An 8,292-nucleotide genomic window follows, 5' to 3' on the forward strand; every position below is an offset into this window, starting at 1 on the left:
TGAGCAAATAGCAGAAAGAGCAGGCTCTACTCTTTTCCTCCTTTGTGGAGGGGGCGAGGCACTGGTGACAAATTTTGAACGTTCTTGTTTTCCAAGAACATCAGCTTGTGAGATGACCGAGAACATAAGATGTTGAAATACCACAAGAAACCTTCAAAAGTAATACGCTGCATACGCTGTTCTCAAACCTCGTGTGTATTTGGGTGGACTAATCCTTGTCTAATTCTAACTGAACCGGGGCAGGCGAGGAGGGGGGAGGATCATGTCTAATGCCGAAGAGCTGCTTGGTAGGAGGCATGTAGCAAGCGCCCGCCACCTGGCGGGATCAGAGCGTGTGGCGTGGATGCGGTGGGGCTGCCGCAGCGGGGATGTGGGTGAGCAAAGCCAGAGTCCCACAGCCCGTGTAGCAGCAGGCATGCGGGTGGGAGCAGCCGAGGGTCCCCACGGCAGGCCAAAGTGACAGCAGCTCCTCAGGGCATGGGGACGTGACTTCTGCCGCGCACATTATCAGAGTAGCGCCAGGGCAGGGGGCTTGCTTCAGGCCTTCGCAATCACAAGTTTTTGTAGACCTTCCTTTCCATTCTGAGGCACAGCTGCGTTTCTTTGAACTGAGCTGAACCGAAGCCCCAAAGCTTCCATCAACACAGAGCAACATCTGCTTCAGTGTGGAGGGGCGGGCGGACCTTGCAGGCCAGCTACTCTGGCAAAGCCCTGGTGAACTGCCAGCTGGCCGTCCCTGTCCCCCTTCCCGCTGGTGGGGGTCCCACAGTTGCCGCAGGTACCTCCTCACCACCCGGGGGGCGGCTCCTGTGTGCGAAGGAGGCAGTTGTTGCTTTTAAAAGCAGGGGGGTGGATTTCAGAGAGTTTGCTTAGAACAGTCTGAACCGTCTTCTGCATTTAAAGCAGTCCTAACAAGGTCTGGCTCTGGTCTGTTAGCAGTGACTGCAAGTGACTGTAGATGCTGTTAATGAACGTGAGCAGTTTCCACACGCTTTGCAGTGCTGTTATCTTGCACCACACGTGGAAAGCTAAAATTCAGCACTGAAAAAGCAGAGATGCAAAGAAACCGTATCAGACTTCAACCCCAGCCCAAAGAGTCCATATTTTGGAGACCAGAGGAGGCCTGTTTCAGAATTCAGCGAAGGGTAACTTCCAAGTCCGTACAGTCATGAATGCACCTGTGTAAGGTGGGAGAGGGATCGCAGATACTAATTTTGTGTATAAACCAGGACTTCGGTATGCTTTCAAGGGCAGAGCTGTGGGGCTATGTATTGGGAGGAAAGCGTATCAATGCAACTACTTCATCTTTTAGGAAGCTTCTTTTTTCTTTTTTCTTTTGTTAAATGCAATCCAATGCACTACAATAATGGCCCAAATCTTTACAGTATGTAACAGCATGTAGAGGATTTACGTTCTTAGAGATATGGTTTGTCAGAAACTGATGTGTGATATGATCCCACGTTCCTCTGAAAAATGATACCAAATTCAGGAAGGTTTTTTGACAGTCTTAACCTAGAAAGGTTACCCTAACTACTGCCATCTTGTTACTTTATACCTGTTAACTCCAATTCTTGAAGACTGTTAGGGACCTCATACAAAAAACCAAAACAAGACCCTACAACAAGAAAAATAAACAGTTGCCTGACTCTCAGTGAAAGATTAGGGAATCATGTTACTTCAGTGCTTAAAATATTGAACAGTTTTTGTAAGGTTTTTCTGATTTTTTTAACCCCCCTGAAGGTTTCAGAGGGTGATACTGAGGTGGTGTTTCACTGTCCTCCAGCCGTGCCAGGAAGGTGCAGAGCGCCGGCACCACCCTGCTCCACACACCGCTACCCTTATTTGCCCATATACCAGGGGATAATCATGCTTTTCCCCAGTCTTACCCAAGTTTCACAAGTTCCTTTCGAGATTAATTTTATCAAGCTGTGTTTTATTTCCAGCTCCTATAACTAATTCTGTTACGCTTTAAATGCAATATTCAGCTGCAGACTACAGGCATCCCACTGGACAAAAAGGCTACACGCAACAGGAGGCAGCAGCCTTTGGAAAGGTAATTCTGGGGCTCGTGGCGGAAGAAAAAATTACCAATAAGCAATGAGATTCCTAAAATTGGCAAATCTTTACCATTTGTAAGTGTGCTTAGCCACTTAATTAATGAAAGGGTATTTTCAGCCCAATTTTCCTATTTGCTTTTGCTATGTTAAAGTATTGCAACATTTAAAATTACAGTTTCATTCACGTTGCATTCAGTTGTTTCTGGGGAGGCAGATGCATTCATTCACTCTAGTACCTGATCGTCTTTTCTCACCCGTAACATTTAGCATCCATACCAGAAAAACCACTTTAAGTTGTCATTCCTCAAATTAGAGCCAAAGGGTTAGCCAGTTGTGCTCACAAATGGCATCCAGCCGGCACTTCAGCATGAAAGTCACTTGACTGATTCACCAAGATAATTCTTTACATGCAAATCACAGGTGTCACAAGCACAAGTATTTGCTTGAAACAGCTTCTTCCTCTGAAACTTAAGTTCTTAAATCAGTTTACAAGAACGTAACAGTAACAGCATCAGGTTGCAGTGGAAATCATTGTTTTCAAACGGAGTTAAAACTCGGGATAGGACGGCGTACCAGCCACCACTCCTATTAATGCTTTACTTGAATTTGCCTGAGTCTATGCATTCAACAACATGCAATTGTATAAAATTTAGTCTCTTTTTTTTTAAATAACTTTGTACTATTAAATATACCATGCACTGGAGTTTTAGAAGGTCTTCGGTACTTTTGGTTACTGAAAATACACCATTACTTTGCAGTATCTTGTCAATTTGATTTTATATAATGTGATATTAAGGAGGATGTTTAACTTCTGGTCTTCCAAAGTTGAAAATAACACCAGTGCAGCATGCTGTGCATTTTCTAAAAGAACCTTTGAAAGGAAATTCGAGTCTTTCAAAAAACAGATAATCATGTGCCTAAGTTTGCCTAGCTGCCCGCTTAGTATCTTTACAGCCAGAGAAAGTAAAGCCTGTAAGAATTACTGTCTCAAACCTGCTGGCTCTGGTGTGACAACAGCAGACAACTATCTAGACATCAAAAGATCAGGGTATGTTCAGCTCTTTTTTAAAAACAGAACAATATCCAAATTCCACGCAGAAATTACACATAAGCTTTTATTCTTTCTGGATGCAGTTTATTTCTGGTAACTGAGCAGACACAATACTTTGGTCAACTTTATACTGAGGAAAAAACCCATCTTACTTTGTTTCCATTTTCTGCATGACCCCATGAAAAGAGAAATATTTTTCTCAAAACCAACTGAATTTTTATCAAAAAGAACATAATTCCTTTCCTCAGGTAACACTGTAATCAAGTTTTATGGTTATTGTAATTAGATTTTTTGAAGAATCCCAAAAGCTAACAATTCGACTGTTTAGTTGTTAAATCACTTTGTCTCGCTGGCAGACACGCCAATTCCAGCACCTCATCACAGGACCATACATGTCTTAGCTATTCTTCCGTTCAGCAGGCATACATTCGAATGAATGCTAGCGCTGCATCTGCGTAAAGATCAATACGTTACATTCAGTACAGCAGAAAGTGAAAATCTGGCCTCTAGTACACGGTTTTCAGCTGGTGGAAGGTGTCGGAAACAACCTGCACTAGAAGCGTGCGACAATTTATATGCCTATCGGGGTTTGCTCCATACATAAAAGAACAGCCTTTTTCATTTCTCTAAATAAGCACCTTTTAAATACAATCTTACAGGATTTTTAACGTTGTATAGGGAATGCAATAATCCGTACAGTGACGGCTCACAGATGTTTGTTCTGTTCCTTTAGTCGCCGGCAAGTTTTCAAAACTTTCTGGTTTTGCGTTGAAATACAGGGCTACTCGGTAGGAAAAGGCAAGGACCCGCACAGAGCTCTCAACTCCGCGGGTGGGAACGCCGCCGGGGCAGCACCCGGGCGGCTGCTGAAAGGCGCAAACCCGGGGGCTGCCGTGCCCGAGTTCCCCACCCCGCCCGTGCCCGCGGGGAGGCCCTGCGGGGATCCCCCCTCCCCGGACCCGCCCGCCCCGGCGCGACCCTTCCCCGCCGGCGGCGGCTGCGCGCCCCGCGCCCGCCCTGCTGCACCCAAACCGGGCGGGCCGGCGCCGGCCCGGGGGTTCGGCCGGTCGGTCCTTCGACCGGCTCGCAGCGATCCCGCACCCCGGCGGTGCCCGTCACCGGCCCCGCCGCGCTGCCTGCCCGGGCGCAGCGCTGCAGCGGGCAGGAGGCAGGAGCTGGCAGCCCTTCCCTTCCCTTCCCTTCCCGTCCCTTCCCGTTCCTTCCCCGCTCGGCTCCCCGGCCGAGGAAGCCCGAAGCGCGGCGCGGCGGGGCGGCTGCCTCCCGGTGGCCCCGAGGCGGTCGGTGTGCTCCCCCGGGCTGAGCCCCCACCCGGGGTGACCCGCCAGGGAACGCAGCCTTGCCAGCAACATTAGCAGTTACGGCTTTAGTTTTGTTGTTATTACAAATTTTAGCAATAACACGTCTGTCCGTGGTATATAAAATGCACAGGCAGCTCCAGAAAATGTAAAGTATCGTGCTTACGGTGCTTGTAATTTTGATACTAGAAATGTCTGCAATCCGATTCCCCATTAAATAGCTTCATAAGTGATACCGGAACCTTAAACTGAGGGCCCCGGCCTCTGTAACTCGCTAACATCTAACTAAACCGACACATTTTTTATTTGGCATATTCCACTGAAACTGCGCTAATTCTCTGGGTTCATTATCCACGGAGCGAGCTGGATGCCATGTTGTCCCTTTCCGTACCCCAAGACGTCCATGGCACAGCCCAGCCTCGCTGCGGACCGGACTGCATCACGCAGAGTCATTTACTGACGTGGTATTTATGGCAAGAGAAAAAGATACCTTTCAAGTTACAGGAGCGGTGAACTCTCAAAGCAGATAAGCAGATTACTGCAGCCTTACTTAGGGCTACCCATAAAACCCGAACGATACAGTACTTCAGGTTCACAGCAAGTCAGTCGCTAGGCTACACTTTTGCTTGACTTGATGTACTCTGGGGTCGCTTTTACTCACACGACTATCTTTGAAGAGAAAAATCAGTTCTTCTGATTTGTCTCACACATGCTGCGTTCTGACAGTAGGAGTCATTTAAACTCCTGAAATACTAAACAGCTGGACTGGAAAAAACTGTTCTCCTTGGAATGACCACCAATTTTCCACTAATAGAGATGTAAATGGATCCCATTGCTCTCTAAGGAGTTTTCCCGTCGGTGATCAATTCCGTACCAATGTTGAACTGGCAGTACTGCCAGTTCAAATATTTAAATATTTTTGCATAACATTGCTGACAAAAATCAAGGAATATTTACAAGTGAAATGCGCCCAGAGTTTATGCGTATAATCTACTTTTTACCATTATTTTGCTTCCCTCAGTGGCATATTTTAGACAGAATTTTCTTCGATTCCACTGAGGCTGAACCTGGTTTTGTTTTCTCTCACTGAAAATACACTCATCTCAGAAATATTGCGGAACTATAGCAGTGATGAGAAAGTAAAATACAGCAGAATTTTATGTAGAGTTCTGTGCAGGATCTACATGTTTTCCCTGCTCCATCATCGCCTCGGAAGGATAGACAGGACCCAGGGACACGCCACTTTTGGAAAATATATGCAGGAACGCCGAGGCTAGTTGTACACGGGATCAGAATTTGGCCCAAAATGTGCAATATTCCAAATGACCGTTTCCCCCTCATTCCTATTACCTAGATATGAAAGTTCAAATTCAAGAATGTGCTTGCAAATCCACAGCACTCCAGGGTAATATGAAATGAACTCCATTTAATAAAACACATTCCAAGTTGTTATTTTGATTGAAGCAGTATACTTTCTGTCTTGCAATAAGTAGTTCAGATTTCACTGGGTCATTGAGAATTTTTGAATCAGTCTCTCTTCAAATCATATTTAAAATACGGACTTAAATAACTGTGGCAACAGATATCTTCACAATACAAACCAGAAATAAGGGATATAATGCTGCATTAAAGCTGTTGCTGCATTTATCTCCTGAGTCAGTGAATGAAATTTTGCCATCCTCCAAAATATACGGATCGTCCCTTTCATAAAACGTATCACGTTCATCCAGGGAAATGACGGCATCCCATTTGGTCCTCGATTCACTAAAATAAGAGGTATTTTGATCACAAATGCCTGCTATTATCAAAACACTGTCACGATTTCAACAGGATTAGCTAACCCAGGTGAAGCTGCGCACAGGCGCCCCTTGGGTTTTTTTGCTCCCCCTTGGGTTTTTTGCTCCGCGTCACATCGCATCTGGTTTTAAACTCTCTGTCATTTAGAACAGAGGCATCAGACAAAATCCCGTGTTCTGACCCAGGGCAACTGCGGCGCTCCCCGGATTCGCGGCTGGAAGGCACATTGTCCGAGTCCTCCGGTTCATGTTTTCCCCCTGGAAAATGCGTCTGTGGAAATCACAACAGCCTTGCAGGAGACGTTGGAATAAATACTTACCTAAACATTGAAATATTCACATACGCGGTTCTCCACGCTTGAAACACGAAAACGAGTGCAATACGTGCAATTAGGGTGTCGGGGTTCTAGGCTAAAATACCTTGCATTTCCCAGCCAGCCAGCCTATCGGTTACACGACGAATACCGTCTCTCGTTACGCTGCCTGCAACGGGGCGGTATAGGTAGGATTAGGACAGCGCAGCGTCGGGCCCCTCGGGCCCCCGGCCGCAGCGGGCGAGCGCCCGGGCGGCTCCCTCGCCGGGCCGGCTGCGCCGCAGCCCCTCCGCGGAGGCAGAGCCCCCCCGCCGCCCGAGCACAGCGGCAGCGCCCCGCCCGCCTGCAAGGGCGCTCCCCCAGCGCCGGGGGCAGCGCTGCCCCTCGCCCGTACGTTCGGGCAGTTTCCGAGGCGGCAGGCTTCCCACCCGAGGCAATTCACCCAAGAGCTGCCGGGTGGGAACCGCGGCCCCGCGCAGCGCAGCCCCTCATCCCGATGCAGGGCTCTGGGCGCTATGCGGTAACGAAGGGAAGGAGCCATTTCATCGCGCTCTCTGCGCCTTCGTATTAACTTTTAACACGCCGAAGCCCTGTGGTCAGAGTACCGCTCTGGGCTTTTCTTTCTTACGTATTTTCACCGTACGTTACTTTCCTTCTAGTATGACGTCAGTGAGAATCAGCGCGGTGGAAGTGGCAGAGCAGCAGCAGGAAAAAAATACCTGACAAACAGCAACGGCCTCCCAACACCCCTTTAAAATAATAACGATTTACCAAATGGTTGGGAAGTTGTTATAATTCCTTTTCCAAATTATTACTCGCCCTTTAGATTAGAAATGAGGCCAGGGTTAGCAATCAGCCATAAACGGTAGGATTTCTGAAGTAGAAGCACTTGTCTGATTGTGAAGTGGAGGCCATTATGGCCTTGATTGAGTCTTTTTTTTTCCTTTTTTTTAAGCTTGCTTGATTTGTGGCTGAGAGCGCACATTCACTACTGCACTAGGAGCAATCACAGCTTTCCCTGCTCTTTTTTGCTCAGCGATTTAGGGTCCACTACTTTGGCACAGCTGCCACCTTTTAGCCTCCATCAAGCAGAGATATTTTTAAGTGAACTGCATTCTGTGTTTTTCTTTTCTCCTCCCGCCCCTTTCCTTCCTCACCCTTTTTCTTTCCTCTCCCCCCCCCCCTTTTTTTTTGCGGGGGGGGGGGGATGAAAATATTGTGTGAACTTTAATTCCAAGTATGAAGTTGAAAGAAGACAGCTGAAGCTGGCTGCGGTGTCATCTGGACTCCACAGCACATAACAAATCTGCAGTTACATGAGAAATAGGGATGAAGTTACTTGCTCAAATGACTGAAGTCAACCAAAAGCACTGACAGGTGTCTAGGTGCTGGAGTTTAGAGTTTTGTTTGCCTGAAAACCAGATTCAAGCCAAGAACTTGTATTTATAGCATTTCTTTCCAGAAATCATCTGTTTTGCTGGCATATCGTATTTTACAGCTCCTCCCAAATTTGCTCTAGAGGTGTGCAGCACAGCTGAGGGGGTCCTGGTGCAAGGGATAAAACGCCTTGCAGACCACCGGGGTTCACCTTGGCACCCCCAGGCTCCTCCAGCCCACAGCCCACGCCATCGCCCCTGCCCGCGCACGGCAGCGGCGAGGCAAAGCCGGCACAGGAAAGGCAGCACAGCCTGCTCCGGGGCCAGCTCCTCTCAGATGCCAACCTGCAGAGCCCACAGGCACTTTGGGTTCAGAAACACA

This window comes from Aptenodytes patagonicus, chromosome 5, assembly GCF_965638725.1.
Source record: "Aptenodytes patagonicus chromosome 5, bAptPat1.pri.cur, whole genome shotgun sequence".
Lineage (NCBI taxonomy): Eukaryota > Metazoa > Chordata > Aves > Sphenisciformes > Spheniscidae > Aptenodytes > Aptenodytes patagonicus.